Here is a 19,488-nt window from a genome sequence, read left to right as displayed (position 1 = left end):
CTGTGGATTGATGAGTTTGAACAATTTCACAGGTTTCAGGGAATAGGGGTCATCCCTAGCTGTCTGGTACCTGGCCCTGGGGTGATTAGAGCTTGTGCATAGTGACCCAGAGTGTGACAGCCCATTAAAGGGAACTCACCAGCCTCTTGCCAGGGCTTCAAAACTAGATCAAGATAGCATTAAAAAAAAAAAAAGGTCACACATGGTGGCTTATGCCTATAATCTCAGCACTTTGGGAGGCCAGGGCAGATTACCTTAGGACTGGAGTTCAAGACCAGCCTGGGCAAAAAAGGGAGATCCTGTCTCTACAAAAAAATAAATAAATAAACAAACTAAACTCTATTATGTAGCCCTGGCATAGAAGCTCCAGCTTGGCTTGTGAAGGCTTCTGATAATTTCCACATGAAAAGGAGATATTGACAAAACTATAAGGGAAAGAGAACTTGATAACGAGAAATAGAAAATATAGATCTAGACTTCCGGTTTCCATTCCAGCATGTAAAGAGCTTGTTACTCCCATCCTCACAACAACAAAAGGTTGAACAAACTGAAAATCAATAGCCCTTCTTAAATTCTTCAGAGAATTGAGTTCATAGGGCAAAGCAATGCCCCCCAAACTGGAGAGACAGCAAATATAGAGGATCAGATTTTGATGAGTGGAAGCCTTGGGAACCAGCAACTGATAGGGACAGGTGAACAGTAATTAAATTGCCGGAGGCTAAGGGTGGACAAGCTTGAGACTTAAAACCTGGGAACCCAGTCTCATAATGGGGGCAGCACCCATACTTTCATGAGATTTTCCTCCAGGAGACACACAAGATTCTCTTGATGAAGACTGGAGAAAAATTATCTCACGCTTCAGACAGGAGGAGGGGTGAAAATAATCATTCTGAAACACACCCAAGGAAACAAGCATTTTGAAGTAAGCCCAAAGTATCCTGTGCTATATAACAAAAGCCTGCCCTCAAGGGAAACTACTTTACCAAATCATGTGTGATCTGTGAGGAGAACTAGTCAGTCAGTCCCATCTAGCCCTCCTATCTCAAACAAATTGAATCTGTAATAAAACGTGTCCTATCAAAGAAAAGCCTAGATGCCAATGGCTTTACTGCAGAATTCCACCTAACGTTTAGGAGAAAATAATAGTAATTCTTCTCAAACTCTTCCAGAAAATTGAAGAGTATGGAATACTTCCAAATTCATTTTGCAAGACCAGCATTATCCTGATACCAAAACCAGAGGAGCACACAGCAAAAAAAAAAAAAAAAGAGAGAAAACTATAGGCCGATATCCCTGATACATGTAGATGTAAACATCCTCCACAAAATACTAGCCAACCAAATTCAGCAGCACATGAAAGTGATCATTCCCATGACCAAGTGGGATTTAACCCAGGATGCAAGGATGGTTCCAGATACACAGATCAATAAGTGGGACGCACCACATCAACAGAGTGAGTACAAGAACCATATGATCATCTCGATCGGTGCAGAAAATGCATGATAAAATTCAACAGCCCTTCACAGTAAAAGCTCTTAACAAACTGGGTATAGAAGGAATGTAGCCCAACACAAGAAGTCAGTGTATGGCAAACCCACAGCTAACATCATAGTGAATAATGAAAAGTACAAAGCTCTTCCTCCAAGATCTGGAACAAGCCAAGAATGTCCATTTCTACCACTTTTATTCAATGTAGTGCTGGAAGTCCTAGCCAGAGCAATTAGGCAAGAGAAAGAAATAAAGGGCATCCAGACTGGAAAGTAAGATGTCAAATTGTCTCTGCTTGCAGAGGACATCATCTTATGTACAGAAAACCCCAAAAGCACCACCAAAATACTCTTAGAACTGACCAATGAATTTATTAAAGGTGCAGGATACAAAATCATCATACTAAAACCAGTACCATTCCTGAACATCAACAACAAATTAGAAAAGAAAGAAATTAAAGAGCAATCTCGTATAAAATAGCTACCAAAAAAAAAAGCTTCAGAATAACTATAACAAAGGAGGTGGAAGACCTCTACCAAAAAAAAAACTATAAAATACTGAGGAAACCAATTGAAGAGGGCACTAAAACATGAAAAGATATTCCATGCTCATAATTGGAAGGATCACTATTGTGAAAATGACCATGTTGCCAAAAATGATCTGCAGATTCAATGCAATCCCTATCAAAATATCAATGATATTGTCACAGAAATATAAAAAATAATCCTGGAATTTATATGAAACCACAAACGACTCTGAGCATCCAAAGCAATCCTGAGCAAAAAGAACAAAGCTGGAGGCATAGCATGACTTGACTTAAAAATAGGCTACAAAGTTATAGTAAACAAAACAGCATAGTACTGGCATAAAAACAGACACAGAGACCAGTGAAACTAAATAGACAACTCAGAAGTACATCCAAGCATTTACAACCAACTGATTTTCAACAAAGGCAGCAAGAACATTTACTGGTTCTTTACATTTCCTGGAAGAGCTTTGTACTTTTCCCTATTCACTATGATGTTGGCTGTGGGTTTGCTGTACACTGATTTATTGTACTGGGCTACATTCCTTCTATACCCAGCTTCTTAAGAGTTTTTACTATAAAGGGCTGTTGAATTTTATCACACTTTTTCTGCACCTACTGAGATAATCATATGGTTCTTTTACTCATTCTTTTACTCATGTGATGTGTTACATGTATTGATTTGAAACAAGGTAAGAACGTCCATTATCACCACTTTATTTATTTATTTATTTATTTATTTATTTATTTATTTATTTATTTTTGAGATAGAGTCTCGCTCTGTCAACCCAGGCTGGAGTGTAGTGGCATGATCTCGGCGTACTGCAACCTCCGCCTCCCGGGTTCAAGCAATTCTCCTGCCTCAGCCTCCAGAGTAGCTGGGATTACAGGCATGTGCCACCACACCCAGCTAATTTTTTGTATTTTTAGTAGAGACAGGGTTTTACCATGTTAGCCAGGATGATCTCGATCACCTGACATCATGATCTGCCTGCCTTGGCCTCCCAAAGTGCTGGGATTACAGGCATGAGCCACGTGCCTGGCCTGTCACCACTTTTATTTGACATAGTACTGGAAGTCCTAGCCAGAGCAATTAGGCAAGAGAAAAAAAAAACTTCAATGAATGATGCCTGGAACATTAAATGTCTGTATGCCGAAAAATGAAACTAGACCCCTATATCTCACCATATTAATAAAATCAACTCAAAATAGCTTACAGACTTAAATTAAGAGCTGAAACTATGGAACTACTCAAAGAAAGCAGGGGAAATCCTTCAAGACATTGATCTGGGCAAAGATTTTGTGGTGAAGAACTTGAAAGCACAGGCAACAAAAGCAAAAATAGGCTAATTGGATTACATTAAACTAAAAACCTCCTGCACAGCAAAGAAAACAATCAACAGAGACAAGAGACAACTTGCAGAATGGGAAGAAAACTGCAAACTATTCATTCAACAAGGGATTAATATCCACAATATATGAGAAACTCAAACAATTCAATGTCAAAAAAATACAAATAATCTGATGTAAAAATGGACAACTTGGCCAGGTGCAGTGGCTCATGCCTGTAATCCCAGCACTTTGGGAGGCTGAGGTGGATGGATCACCTGAGGTCAGGAGTTCAAGACCAGCCTGGCCAACATGGTGAAACCATGCCTCTACTAAAAATATAAAATTAGCTGGGCGTGGTGGCCCATGCCTGTAATCCCAGCTACTCGGGAGGCTGAGGCAGGAGAATCACTTGAACCCGGGAGGCAGAGGTTGCAGTGAGCCAAGATTGCACCATTGCACTCCAGCCTGGGCAACAAGAGTGAAACTCCATCTCAAAAAAAAAAAAAAAAGAAAAAGAAATGGACAAATTACCTGAATAAACATCTCTCAAAATATGACATACATATGGCCAACTAGTATTTTTAAAATGCTCAACAACACTTATCATCCAGGATATGCACATCAAAATCACATTCAGATATCATCTCGTCCCAGTTAAAATGGCTACTATGACAAAGACAAAAGATACCAAATGCTAGTGAGAAAGCAAAGAAAAGAGAACTCTTGTATGCTGTTTGTGGGAACGTAAATTATTACAGCCATTAGGAAAAACACTATGGGGGGTTCCTCAAAAAACTAAAAATAGATTGACCATATGGTCAAGCAATCCCATTACTGGGTACACATCCAGACAAAAGGAAGTCAGTATATCAAAGAGGTATCTGCACTCTCATGTTTATTGCAGCACTTTCACAATGGACAAAACATGGAATCAACCTAAGTGTCCATGAACACGTGAACAGATGAAAAACATATGGTATAAATACACAATGGAATATGATTTTGCTATGAAAAAGAATAAAATGCTGTCATTTGCAGCAACATTAAAGAGCTTGGAGTCATTGTGTTAAGCAAAAGAAGCCAAGACACAGAAAGATAAATACTGTATGTTCTCACTCACATGTGGAAGGTTAAAAAGTTGCTCTCATAGAAGGAGAGTGTAGACTGATGGTTACTTGAGGTAAGAAAGAGTTGGGGGAGGTGGGAGTATAGCCAAAGATTGATGGATGGATACAAAAGTGCAGCTAGATAGGAGGAATAAGTTCTAGTGTTCTACAGGATTGTAGGGTGACTGTATTACACAATTTACTGTATTTTTTTTTTTGAGATGAAGTCTCACTCTGTCGCCCAGGCTGGAGTGCAGTGGCACAATCTCAGCTCACTGCAAGCTCTGCCTCCCAGGTTCATGCCATTCTCCTGCCTCAGCTTCCTGAGTAGCTGGGATTACAGGTGCCCGCCACCACACCCTGCTAATTTTTTGTATTTTTAGTAGAGACAGGGTTTCACCGTATTAGCCAGGATGGTCTCGATCTCCTGACCTCGTGATCCTCCCACCTCAGCCTCCCAAAGTGCTGGGATTACAGGCGTGAGCCACTGCACCTGGCTTACTGTATATTTTCAAATACCTAGAAGAGCAGATACTGCATGTTCCCAACACAAAGTAATGATCAATGTTTCAGGTGTATATGCTAATCAGCCTGCTTTGATCATTACACATTGTATACATGTATTGAAATATCATACTGTACCCCATAAATATATACAATTATTATTGTGTCCATCTAAAATGATAAAAGCAAAAGAAGAAAAGAAAAAAAGCTACAATCTAATATTCACAATGAACATAGATTTTTTAAATCTTCAATAACATAGTAGAAAACCAAGTTCAAACACATGAACAGAATTACACAACATGACCAAGTAGAATTTATCCCTGAAATGAAAGATGTTTCAAAATATGCAAATCCATCAACATGGCACACCATATTAACAGAATGAAGAATAAAAACCACAGGATCATTTTAAAAGATGCAGAAAAGCACCTGACATTACCCAACGTCCATTCATATTAAAACCACCACCAAAATAGGTATTGAAGGAACTTACCTCAACACAAATATGGTCATATATAAAAAGCCCACTGCTACCATCATAATCAATAAAGAGAAACTAAAATTCTTTCTTCTAAGATCAGGAACAAGATAAGGATGCCCACTCTTACCACTTGTATTTAACATGGAACTGTAAGTCCAACCAAGAGTAATGTGGCAAGAAAAGAAAAGGCATCTAAATCAGAAAAAAATGAAGTAAAACAGTATCTCTTACAAGATCACATGATGTTGACCAGGCATGGTGACTCACGCCTGTTAATGCCAGCACTTTGGAGGCCAAGGCAGGTGAATCACTGGAGGTCAGGAGTTTGAGACCAGCCTGGCCAACATGGTTAGACCTGTCTCCACTAAAAATACAAAAATTATCCAGGTGAGATTGTGCACACCTGTAATTCCAGCTACTTGGGAAGCTGACCAAGATCACGCCACTGCACTGTACCCTGAGCGACAGAGCAAGATCCTGTCTCAAAAAAAAAAAAAAAAAGACGATTACGTGATATTATATGTAGAAAACCCTAAAGACTTAATATGCACACATAAAATTATAAACTAATAAACTAATAATTATAATTACTAATAATAAACTAATAAATAATAACTAATTACTATTAACTAATAACTAATAACTATAACTATTACTATTATATAATTTAGTATATAATATATAATATTATATTATATATTATATATTATATTATATAATGTATATTATATACTATTATATAATAACTATTAGTTATTATATAATAACTAATAACTATTATTATCAGTTATTATTTATTTATAATAGTTATATATTATTATAGTTATATATAATAGTTATATATAGTATATATACTATATTAGTATATAATATATATACTATATAATTATATAGTATATATACTATATAGTATATATACACTATATAATTATATATACTATATATACACTATATAAAGTATATATAATATATACTATTATATAAATAATATATAATAGTATATAATATATATACTATATGATTATATATAGTATATATGCTATATATGTAATAGTATATATATTATATATAGTTATATATTATATTATATATAGTTATAATATTATAAGTTATATTATATATTATATATAATAGTTATATATAATAGTTATATATTATTAGTAATAACAATTACTAATAATAAACTAATAAATAATAACGAATAAATAATAACTAATAATAAACTAATAAATAATAACTAAAATAATAAACTAATAAATAATAATTATAAACTAATAAATTCAGTAATGTTGCAAAATACAAAATAAACCTACAAAAATTGGAGATATTTCTGTATACTAACAAAGAACTATCCAATAAGGAAAATATGGCAACAATTACATTTGCAATAACAACAAAAAGAATAAAATTATTAGGATAAACTAAGCCAAAGAAGTAAAAGACTTGTACACTGAAAACTATAAAACATTGATGAAGAAAATTAAAGAAGACACAGAGAAATGGAAAGAACTCTTACGTTCACAGATTTGAATAATTAATAATGTTAAAGTATCCACACTACCAAAGTACAGATTCAAGCCAATCCCTAGGAAAATCCCAATGGCATTTTCTACAGAAATAGGAAAAAACAATTCTAAAGTGTTTATGGAATCACAAAAAAAGCCAAAATAGACAAACCAATCCTGACCAAGAAGACAAAGCTGGAGACATCAACCTACAGACCAGAGAAAGTGTTTGAGAACCATGTATTTAATAAGAAGTTAATATCCAAAATATGTAATTAATTCATACACTCAATAGCAAAAAAATAAATAAATAAACAATCCAATTGAAAATGGAAAAAGGACATGCATAGATATTTTTCCTAAAAGGACATACGAATGGCCAATAGATGCTTGAAAAGGTGTTCAACATCACTGATCATCAGAAAAAATGCAAACCAAAACCATGAGCTATCTATCATCTCACACCCATTATCATAGCTACTATCAAAAAGACAAAAAATAACAAGCGTTCATGATGATGTGAAGAAATTGAGAACCTTGTGCACTGTTGTTGGAAACGTAAAATTGTGCAGCCTCTATGAAAAGCAGCATAGAGTTGGAATTACCATATGACCCAGCAATCCCACATTTGAATATACAATCAATGGAAATAAAATCAGTATCTCAAACAGGCATCTGCACTCCCCTGTTCATTGTAGCATTATTCACAATCACCAAGATATGGAAACAATCAAACTTTCTGTTAATGGATGAATGGATGAAGAAAATGTGATATATACATTTTTCCATTCTACAAAAGATATAATGGACTACTGTTCAGTTTTTAAAAAAAGAAGGAAACCCTACCATTTACAATAAAATGGATGAATCTGGAGGACACTATGCTAAGAAAAATAAGGTAGACACAGAAAGACAAATCAATGGGGCACTAATTAGAGAAAATGAGTGAGGCTGGTGGGAGCAGGGGAAAGCAAAAAGAGAAAGCAGATAAATTATCAGTCTGCCCTTCCTTACGGTCCGGAACATATAGCCCTCCTGCACAAATAATTCAAAATCCTCCTGCACCTGAATTATCATCAGACCCTCGGCTGATTGATAGGAAAATGCACGTTAGATCACTGCAACCTTGGCAATAGAGTACTGCACATAGCCCTCTCCAGCACACAGTACAAGCACCATCCTATAAAATCCCCAGCAAGCCTCTATCTCCTGGCAGTCAGCACCTCTCTTGCTGACTTGCCCATTGCTTTCTTGCAACATAGTTTTATACATTTTCTAATAAATCTGCCTTTCTTTACCTACAACTGTCTTAGTAAATTCTTTTTACCACCTGTGCACCAGACCCACATACTCATGACTCATGACAAAAATCCTATATGATCTGACTTCTATGTGGTATGTAAAATACTCAAACTCATAGAATCAGAGAGCAGAATGGTGGTTTCCAGGGAGCCCAGAAGAAGCAGGAGAGAGGATTGAGAAGTTGCTGGTCAAGGGTACAAAGTTTCAGCTATGCAAGATGAATGAACTCTGGAGATTTAATGGACAGTATGATGACCATGATTCATAATACTCTATAGTGTAGAGTAGCCCCCCATTATCTGCAAGGGATACATTCCAAGACCCCCAATGAGTACCTTAAACCATTCATAGTACCAAACCTTATACACAACGTGCTGTTTTTTTGATACATCCATACATATGATAAAGTTTAATTTCTAAATTAAACACAAGAAGAGATTAGCAACAAAGGCTAATAATAAAATAAAAATTTATACCAATATGCTATAATAAAAGTTGTGTGAATGTGGTTTATCTCTCTTTCTTTCTCTCTCTCTCTTATATCTTATATATCTTGTTGTACTGCCTCATCTGTTTTCAGACCCCAGTTGACCATGAGTAAATGAAACTTTAAAAATCTTTTAAAAGCTTTGCCTTTTCTGGAACTGCCTATAAATGAAATCATGCAATATGTAGCCTTCCGAGTCTGGCTTCCTTCAATACTTCTTTAATTTTAAGATACTAAATATGATATTAAATCTATGATGCATATGTTCATTAGCTTGAGTATGACGATTATTTCACAATGTAAATGTATATCAAAGTATCTACTTGTGCATTTTATATATACACAATTCCTATTTGTCAATTATACCAATAAAGCTGGAGGGGAAAAACAAATCTCATCTAGTAACTAAACAGAAATGTATATTAACTATATTGGCACATAAGACCCAGATTTTTAAGAAATAAGATGAGTAATCTTATTTCCAGTAATTAAAACATCTGAAAAAATGAATATTCATAAGGATACATGATACCTTTAAAAATGTAAGATCCTAGTTAGAATGTGTAATGATAAAATTATTGAAAGAAGCCAGACACAAAAAGCTACTTATTGTATTATTGCATTGATAAGCAGTTCTAGACAAGGCAAAGTTATTGGAATAAAGAACAAACCAGTGGCCACTCAGAATTAGATTAAGGGCGAAGAGAATATTTCACTACAAAAGCACAACATAAGAAATGTTTGAAAGTAAGAAAATAGCATCTCTATTGTGATGGTAGTGTTTGAGATTCTAGACACCAATACAAAACCTACATAAGACATAGCTGTCAAAACTCATGGAAATGTACATCATAAATACTGAGTTTTGCCACACGTATTTTTTTAATTTAACACTCAAAAAAGATATAAAGTATTCATGCATATGACACAGATTAACCTAAAAGACCTCTCTTTGAGGAAACAATAACATTTCATACTGTATGATTGAATTTACATAAAGCAAACTAATCTATACTGACATAAAACTGATCAGCAGTTGCCTAGAGAGGAAGAAGGAGTTGGCTGGGCACGGTGGCTCATGCCTGTAATCCTAGCACTTTGGGAGGCCAAGGCAGGTGGATCATCTGTGGTCAGGAGTTTGAGACCAGCCTGGCCAACATGGTGAAACCCCATCTCTACTAAAAATACAAAAATTAGTCTGGCATGGTGGCACACGCCTATAATCCCAGCTACTTGGAAGGCTGAGGCAGGAAAATTTCATAACCCAGGAGGTAGAAGTTGCAGTGAGCCAAGATTGTGCCATGGCACTCCAGCCTAGGTGACAGAGCAAGACTCTGTCTCAAAAAAAAAAAGAGAAAGAGAGAGGAGGAAGGGGTTAAGGAGATACAAGAGAGGGTGTTACACACAGGCACAACAAAACATTTGGAAGTGAGGGATGTGTTCATTATTTTGATCATTATGGTGGTTGTTCTGATTTTTACCACTGTCAAAAGTTACAAATTATATACTTTAGATATACATACTTGTTATATGTCACTTATAATTCAATGAAGGTATTATGACAAAAAAATTTAATTTAATGAACATACACAAGATTTTAAAATATAATTAGAATTGACTTAATAGATTAGTGAAAAGAGGAACATTGAAAAGAAACATTTAGTTCATACTTTAAATCATAATAGCCCTTCCCCAAAACTCAACTGTCTTTGTAAAGCTAATGAGTGACCATCAGGCTAGGAGGATAGAGGAGCCTTAATTTGGCCAAAGTACAGACATAAAAAAAAGTTACAAATTATATACTTTAGATATACATACTTGTTATATGTCAATTATACTTTAACAAAGCTGTTAAAATAAAAAAATTAAATGTAATAAACATATTAAATAATTGCCAGCAATTATTCTGGAATTCACAGATATGCAACTTCCCCAATTACTCCTGCAGATACCATCACTATGGTAGAACCTGTGATTGGCATTTTGAGATGCCTTTTTAGGTGTTTTTTTTTTTTTAATGTCTAACACCAATGGCTTCTCCTGGACCCACCAGTTGTTCCTGTGGCCTCCAGAAGTAACTCCATGCAAAAAGACAACTTCACTTCCTATGATTTCATCTCCAACCCAACCACTCAGCACTCCTCATACCCGAGCTCCCTGCCCACCAAGCATATTTGAAAAACACCTAGCCTCTGAGCCTTCGATGAGATTGCCTTGATGATAACTCTGTCACTGGTGTGGTTTGACCAGCCTCGCATCAATTAAACTCTTTCTTCACTGCAATGCCATGGTCTCCATGAATTGATTTGCTTGTGCAGCAGGCAGGAAGAACCTGTCAGGCACTTACACCACTCCAATCTTATACAAATTCTTCCAAAGCATAAACTATCAGGGTGCATTCCCTATATCAGTCAGTGTCCCTGCAGGAAGGAAATGGCACACTCACACAGGATACGTGAGAAGAGTTTAATAAATGGCTATAAACAAAAAATAAAATTCTAAGGCCCCTAACCATCTGAATGGACCCCTCCTCTTGGCCAAGGGCATTCCAAAGCTAACCTAAAAAACTAGTTCAGGTCATAATGGAAGGAGGGGTCAGACCTGCCTCATTATACCCATCTCCCTTTTGGAATTCAGGAAAAACCAACCAGGATTTAACATCAACACAGACCTTAAGTCTGATAAGAAACATTTACAATCTATTATTTCTGAAGCCTGCTACCTGGACGCTTCATCTGCATGATAAAACCTTGGTCTCCACCATCCCTTATCACAACCCAAACATTCTTTTCTATTGACAATCACTCTTTGAACCCACTGCCAATCAGAAAAATTTTAAACCCACCTAAGAACTGGAAGCCCCCCCAACCCCACTTCAAGTCATTCTGCTCTTCCAGATCAAAGCAATGTAAATCTTACAGGCATTGATTGATGTATTATATCTCCCTAAAATGTATAAAAGCAAGCTGTACCCTGACCACCTTGGGCACGTGTCCTCAGGACCTCCTGAAGCTGTGTCATAGACACATCCCTAGCCTTGGCAAAATAAACTTTCTAAATTGATTGAGACCTGTCTCAGATACTTTTGGGTTCACAGGCTTATGGCTCTGCTGTGAGTAAAGTTAAGGGAAACCAATAACAAAATGCCCAAGGCAAGCGAGAGCGAAATATCTAATGGGAGGCAAGGAAAGGAGTTGTTGCTATGATCCAGTGAGACTTGTACTTGTGGGAGGGTGAGCTCACAGGACCTTTGGCCACAGGAGAGGAACACAGCCATGGCCAACTTGTAGCCCTAAAGAAGGGCAGCTGGGAGTGAATCCCCCCATCTCACTCTTGTCTTCCCTCCCGTGTCCTGCCCTATCTCCAATGTGTCAACCCACAGAAAACCAAAGGTCAACATAGCCCAATGATGTCATCCAGAAAATGCCAGGTCGTAGGGTACAAAGCAGGCTATGAAAAGAAGAAGACTAGCTCTGTTGGAATAAATAGAAATCACCTCTACCTCCCCCAATTCATAATAAGCTAGTATCCTGACACCAAAATCCAACCACTCGAAGACACAGGCAAAATGTTCCATGCAAGATATTGGCAAAGTGAATGAAATTACATATAAAGAATACTATATGCTGATTAAGGAGAATTTACACCAGAAACGCAAGGTAGGTTTCAAATTACAAAATTATTTGATGTAATTTAACACATTCACAGAACTAAGGGAAAACAATTGCATGCACATTTCACTAAACGCAAGTGAGATGTGTTATAAAATTCATCTTTTCTGGATTTAAAAAATTATTTTACACGGGGGTCAGTGGCTCACACCTACAGTCCCAGCACTTTGGGAGGCTGGGTGGGCAGATAGCTTGAGCCAGAAGTTTGAGACTACATTGGACAACATGGAGAAACCCTGCCTCTACAAAAATTACTAAAATTAGCTAGGTGTGGTGGTGCCCACCTGTAGTCCCAGCTACTCAGGAGGCTAAGGTGGGAGGATCACTTAAGTGCTGGAGGTTGAGGCTGCAGTGAGCCAAGACCGCACCACTGCACTCCAGCCCAGGTGACAAAGCCAGACCCTGTCTCAAAAAAAAAAAAAAAAAAAATTAATTCTCTTAAAAATAGAAATAGAATAATATATCTTCTTTTCTTTTCTTTTTTTTTTTTTTTTTGAGACTGAGTCTTGCTCTGTCACCCAGGCTGGAGAGCAGTGGCACAATCTCGGCTCACTGCAAGCTCCACCTCCTGAGTTCACACCATTCTCCTGCCTCAGCCTCCTGAGTAGCTGGGACTTCAGGCACCCGCCACCATGCCCGGCTAATTTTTTGTATTTTTAGTAGAGATGGGGTTTCACCATGTTAGCCAAGATGGTCTCGATCTCCTGACCTTGTGATCTGCCCGCCTCGGCCTCCCCAAGTGCTGGGATTACAGGCGTGAGTCACCATGCCTGGCCTAGAATAATATATTTTTAATCTAATAAAGAGCATCTAACAAAAAAATCTTATATTAAACTTTCTATTTAATGGTGAAATATCAAAAGCTATCCTTTTGAATCTGGATGATGGGTATCCAGAAATACTTATAAAATGTTGCACAGCTTTCTTATAAGCCTAAAATTATGTGAAATTTAAAAATTGATATAAAACACAATGCTATCAAGAGCAAAAACAAAAAAAGTTCCTCTTGAGTTTAGAATAAAAATGCCTTCCTTCACCATTGCTATCCAACATTGTGCTAGAGATTCTACAAATGCAATAAAGCAAGACCAGTAAAATATATGAAGATTGAAGAGGAAGAAACAAATATGCATTAGATATATTTATATAAATAGTCTTAGAGAATCTACAGAGACTAAAGAGTTTTTGAATGTTAAATACAAAACAATATAAAGTAATTAAAACGTTCTATATGGCAGCACAAACATTTATAAACTTACACTTTAAAGAATGTAACATTTACAATGGCATTAAAAATAAAAGATGCCTTGGAATAAATCAATTACTACATGTATAAGAGCACCATAGAAATATATATGTAAAAAGTTATAGAGAGAAAATAGGGAAGACCAAAATAAATGGCACCATGTACCAGCGTTATGGAGAGGAATACTCAATATTATCAAAACTTCAATTCTCTCCAAGTTGAAATCAAAAAGTTGTTTCTAAACTTATATGGGAATGCAGAGGACCAAAACCAGCAAAGACACTCTAGGAACAATGCCGAGACCAGCTCAGTCGGGGAGACCCTAACCCAGTGGCGCTAGAGGAGTTAAAGACACACACACAGAAATACAGAGGTGTGAAGTGGGAAATCAGGGGTCTCACAGCCTTCAGAGCTGAGAGCCCCAAACAGAGATTTACCCACGTATTGATTAACAGAAAATGAGTCATTAGCATTGTTTCTACAGATATTAAATTAACTAAAAGTATCCTTTATGGGAAACAAAGGGATGGGCTGAATTAAAGGAATAGGTTGGGCTAGTTAACTGCAGCAGGAGTATGGTGGTGCAGGATACGGAAGGCATATTGACAGTCAGTATAAATACTGATGCAAAGTCTCTTTGCAAGAGTGAGGGCCTGAGTTAAGGCAATGAGTCTGGCTTGCTGAGAGGTGTTAGGATCTGTGGGGTCAGCTAGGTTTGCTTTTGTGAGGATGGCAAAACTAGGTATCCAAAGGCGGAAGTACCTAACCATGCCTAGGAAGGAAAGGAGTTGTTGTTTTGTAGAAGGGATTGGGGTTTGGGAGATTAGCCAGACATGATCAGCAGGGAGAGCATGTGTGTTTTTATGAGAATTATGCTGAGATAGGTAACAGATGAGGATGAAATTTGGGCTTGACTGAAGTAATGGGGGCTGTCTGTGAAGCCTTGCAGTAGTACAGCCCAGGTAATTTGCTGAGGCTGATGGTTGTCAGGGTCAGTCCAAGTGAAAGCAAAGAGAGGCTGGGATGAAGTGTGCAAAGGAATAGTAAAGAAAGCGTGTTTGAGATCCAGAACAGAATAATGGGTTATGGAGGGGTTGGGGAGGGAGGTATTGAGAATAGAAGAGTATATGGCTTTGGCACCATGGGGTGGATAGCCAAGACAATTTGGTTAATAAGGTGCAGATCCTGAACTAACCTGTAAGGCTTTTCCAGTTTTTGGACAGGTAAAATGGGGGAATTGTAAGGAGAGTTTATAAGCTTTAAAAGGCTATGCTGTAGCAGGTGAGTGATAACAGGCTTTAATCCTTGCAAAGCATGCTGCAGGATGGGATATTGGCATTGAGTGGGATAAGGGTGATTAGGTTTTAATGGGATGGTAAGGGGTGCATGATCAGTCACCAAGGAGGCAGTAGAGGTGTCCTATACTTGTGGATTAAGGTGCGGAGATACAAGGGGAAGATGTGAAGGAGGCTTTGAACTGGGGAAAAGGGCAGCAATGAGGTGTGGCTGTAGCCTAGGAATAGTCAGGGAAGCAGATAATTTAGTTAAAATGCCTAGACCTAATAAGGGAACTAGGCAGGTGGGGATAACTAAAAAGAAGTGCACAAAAGAGTATTGTCCGAGTTGGCAACAGAGTGGGGGAGATTTAACGGGTCTAGAAGCCTGGCCGTCAATACCCACAACAGTTATGGAGGCAAAGGAAACAGGCCCTTGAAAAGAAGGTAATGTGGAGGGGGTGGCCTCTGTATTGATTAAGAAGGGGATGGACTTACCCTCCACTGTGAGAGTCACCAGAAGCTCAGCGTCCAGGATGGTCCAGGGGGCTTCCAAGGCGATCAGGCTGCATCGGTCTTCAGCCACTAAGCCGAGAAGATCTGGGAAGGAGTCAGTCAGAGAGCCTTGGGCCAGAGTTCCAGGGGCTCTGAGAGTGGCTGCTGGGTTGGACAGTCCGATTTCCAGTGGGGTCCCACACAGATGGGACATGGCTTAGGAGGAATCCCAGGCTGCAGGCATTCCTTGGCCTAGTGGCCAGATTTCCAGCACTTGAAGCAAGCTCCTGGGGCAGGCAGTCCTGAAGGAACGCCTGGCCACTGCGGTTCAGGTGTTTGGAGTTCTTGTGTGCTGGAGATGTGGCTGGGGTTTCTCTCACAGTGGAGGCAAGGAATTGCAACTCAGAAATATGTTGCTACTTGGCTGCCTCTAGTCTATTACTGTACATCTTGAAGGTGGGGTTAATTCAGTCCTGTTGTGGGGTTTGAGGGTTGGAGTTTAATTTTTGGAGTTTTATTTAATGTTGGGAGCAGATTAGGTAAGAAAATGTATATTGAGAATAAGACAGCTTTTTGACCTTTTAGGATCTAGGGCTGTAAAGTGTCTCAGGGTTGCTGCCAAACAAGCCATGAACTGGGCTGGGTTTTTATATTTGAGGAAAAAGAGCCTAAATGCTAACTGATTTGGGAGAGGTCGGATAAAGAAAAAGGAGCGTTAACCTTGACTATGCCTTTAGCTCCAGCTACCTCTTTAAGAGGAAATTGTTGGGCAGGTGGGGAAGGGCTAGTCGTGGAATGAAACTGTAAGCCGGACCAGGTGTGAAGAGGGGAGGTGATGAAAGGATTATAGGGTCGGGGAGCAGAGGCTGAGGAAGAATTGGGACCTGGCTTGGCCTGGCGAGGAGCAGCCTGGGGAGGAGGGGAGATGTCAGACGGGTCTGTAAAGAACGATTGGAAAGACGCAGCAACACTTGGGGTTGGGACTGGGGGGACAGGCGGGGGGGGGAAAGAAGGAAGATTTGGGATGAGTTGCATTGGGAACAGAGACTAGGGAGGGACCAGTGTGTAAAAGAATGCCTGGACGTCAAGCACCTCAGACCATTTGCCCATATTATGACAAGAATTATCTAAATCTTGTGGGATGGAGAACTCGAAAGTGCCATTTTCTGGCTATTTGGAACCATTGTCAAGTTTGTATTGAGGTTAAGTGGCATTGCAGAAGAAAATAAGGCATTTAGGCTTTAGGTCAGGTGTGAGTTGAAGAGGTTTTAAGTTCTTGAGAACACAGGCTAAGGAAGAAGAAGGAGGAATAGAGGGTGGAAGTTTGCCTATAGGGAAGGAGGCAAGTCCAGAGAAAAGAGAGGGTAGAGACACGGAGAGAAGGGGAGGGGGGTGCTTGTCCCCCTGGAAAGTGGAGAGAAAAGAGAGGGTAGAGACAGGGAGAGAAGGGGTGGGGGATGCTTGCCACCCAGAGGAAAGTGGAGAAGGAGTGGGGAGTGCTTGCCCCCCAAGAAAGTGGAGAGAAAAGAGAGGGTAGAGACACGGAGAGAAGGGGTGGGGGGTTGCTTGCCCCCCAAAAAGTGGTGCTTGCCACTAAGGGTGAAGGATCAAGGCAGGCGTCCCCGCAGTGATCAGAAACCTCTGAAACGTGGGTGAATAATCAAGCAGGCGTCCTCACAGTGATTAAACACCAAGGGAAGGCTGTTTTCCCGAGTCCTTGACTGGCACCAGAGTTTTGGGCTCACGGATAATATGCGTCTTCTCTGTCTCTATCAGAAAAGGAACTGAAATTAAGGGAGAGATTGAAGTGTGGCGCCAAGACTGAAAGGAGAAAGAGGTGGAGGGATAGTGAGAGAGGTTGGAGAAGAGAGTAAAGAGAGGCCACCTACCCAATTTAAAATTGGTGAGATGTTCCTTAGGCTGGTTGGTCTGACGACCAGAGGTTGTACGTGGATCTTTTTCTCATGGAGCAAAGAGCAGGAGGACAGGGGATTGATCTCCCAAGGGAGGTCCCCCGATCCAAGTCACGGCACCAAATTTCATGCGCGTCCGTGTGAAGAGACCACCAAACAGGCTTTGTGTGAGCAACAAGGCTGTTTATTTCACCTGGGTGCAGGCGGGCTGAGTCCGAAAACAGAGTTAGCGAAGGGAGATAGGGGTGGGGCTGTTTTATAGGACTTGGGTAGGTAGTGGAAAATTACAGTCAAAGGAGGTTGTCCTCTGGCTGGCAGGGGTGGGGGTCACAAGGTGCTCAGTGGGGGAGCTTTTGAGCCAGGATGAGCCAGGAGAAGGAATTTCACAAGGTAATGCCATCAGTTAAGGCAGGAACAAGGCATTTTCACTTCTTTTGTGATTCTTCAGTTACTTCAGGCCATCTGGATGTATACGTGCAGGTCACAGGGGATATGATGGCTTAGCTTGGGCTCAGAGGCCTAACAGCTCTGACATACCCACCGACCCCAGGGCACCTCCTGCCAAAGTGTTTGGCACAGGGAACACCGCCACACTGGCCCCATGGTGTGCCCTGGTGGCCCCGAGGCTGCAGCACAGAATTCCTGTCTGGCCCTGGACCTGCCCGGGGCCCTGCTCTCTGCCGCCACTCACAGGACAAACCCAAACAATTGCTGTCCTCCCTCTGAAATGGTGGCCATGGGGGTGCAGGGAAGGCCTCCCATCCCTCCTGTGCCCAGGCCCCTCACCCCCACACTCTGGCTGGCTGCATCTGCTGTCCAGAGCCCTTGGTCACAAGGTGTGCAGCCTGGATGATGATGACAAGGGAGGCCCTTCCTAAGCCTAGAGATGGTCTAAAGCTTCAGGGAACTGCTCGTACCAGTGCCAGCCAGAGTCCCAGGTGAGGCTGAAGTGGCTCAAAGTGGTGCATGGGAGATGTCTGCTATCAACCCTCTCCTGGAGGTAGATGTCTCCAGCCTGGTGACTTCCCTGGCCTCCAGCCACCACCACCCCCAGTGTCCCCAAGGCTGAAGGTGCAAGCTTGCCCTGGCCCTGGCATAGAAAGTGCACGATCTGGTCATGTCATGCAGATGAGGATACCTGTGTGCCAGGTAACCTCAGGCGGGCATGACGGTGTTTGTGGGGCAGTCCTGTAACCTGCAGTGTGGTGGGTGGGATGGATGCGTGTGACACAGGCAGGAACTTCCCCTCATGGTAGTTGAGGAACCATGTGTGTATCGGTGGGGGGTGATGGGAGAGACAGGTGAGTGGCTGGGCACAGGCAGGTGAGTTAGTGACAGCTACACAAACCCCACCACTGAGCACGTCCCTCCCAGGGCAAAGCAGATCAGACCACAGGCCCAGCCCTGGGAGGCCCAGAGGGGCCTCAGGTCCTCAGGAAGCCTCCTGGCCCTCTCTGCCCTCAGAGGACCCCACTCCCTCTAGAGAGCCCCCCAGCTGGCTCCACCTGCAGCTGTGCGGGTGGGAGGGGGACACATTGCTACAGGGTCCAGAGAAGGAAGGAAGATGGAGGAAGGGTGGCCCTCTGCTCCCAGGCCCTCTATTCCCTGACCCTGATGCTCAGCCCCCTGCGGCCCTCCTGGAGCCCACACCTTTCAGCTGCAGTCTCCCAGCCTCTCTCCCCAGGATGAAGCCCACTCCACCAGTGCTTTTCCACTGTAGCTGGCTTTTCCCCTTGGGGAGGGTCCTCAGATGGTGTAAAGTGAGGAAGGGTCCCCTGGCCCTGCCCGCAGGGCCCCCACACCAGGCCTCCCCCATCTCTTCCCGTCTCTATCAGACACAGAGGCAGAGACAGAGGCAGCCATGTGCCCAGTCCCAGCAACAATCACACCCTCATATTCATATAATCACAGATCCCCACCCTACACAGTCACACACCCCAACCGCAGGTGCCACACACACACACCCCACACGCTCCCAACAGCGCATTCCACTCACACACACAGTCCCATTCTCACATATGTGCACCCAAGCGTCTTGCCCCACACACAACGTGACAGGCCACAGAGCAGGCTGAGAGTCTCAGAGTGCATGGACGCCTGCACCGCACAGGGACCCGCACAGGACCGCGCCCAGCCAGGGGTCCTTGCCTGCACT

This window comes from Pan paniscus, chromosome 20 (genome assembly GCF_029289425.2).
Source record: "Pan paniscus chromosome 20, NHGRI_mPanPan1-v2.0_pri, whole genome shotgun sequence".
NCBI classification, from domain to species: Eukaryota; Metazoa; Chordata; class Mammalia; order Primates; family Hominidae; genus Pan; species Pan paniscus.
The sequence above is the reverse complement of the archived record's forward strand: the minus strand, read 5'-3'. Positions refer to the sequence as shown.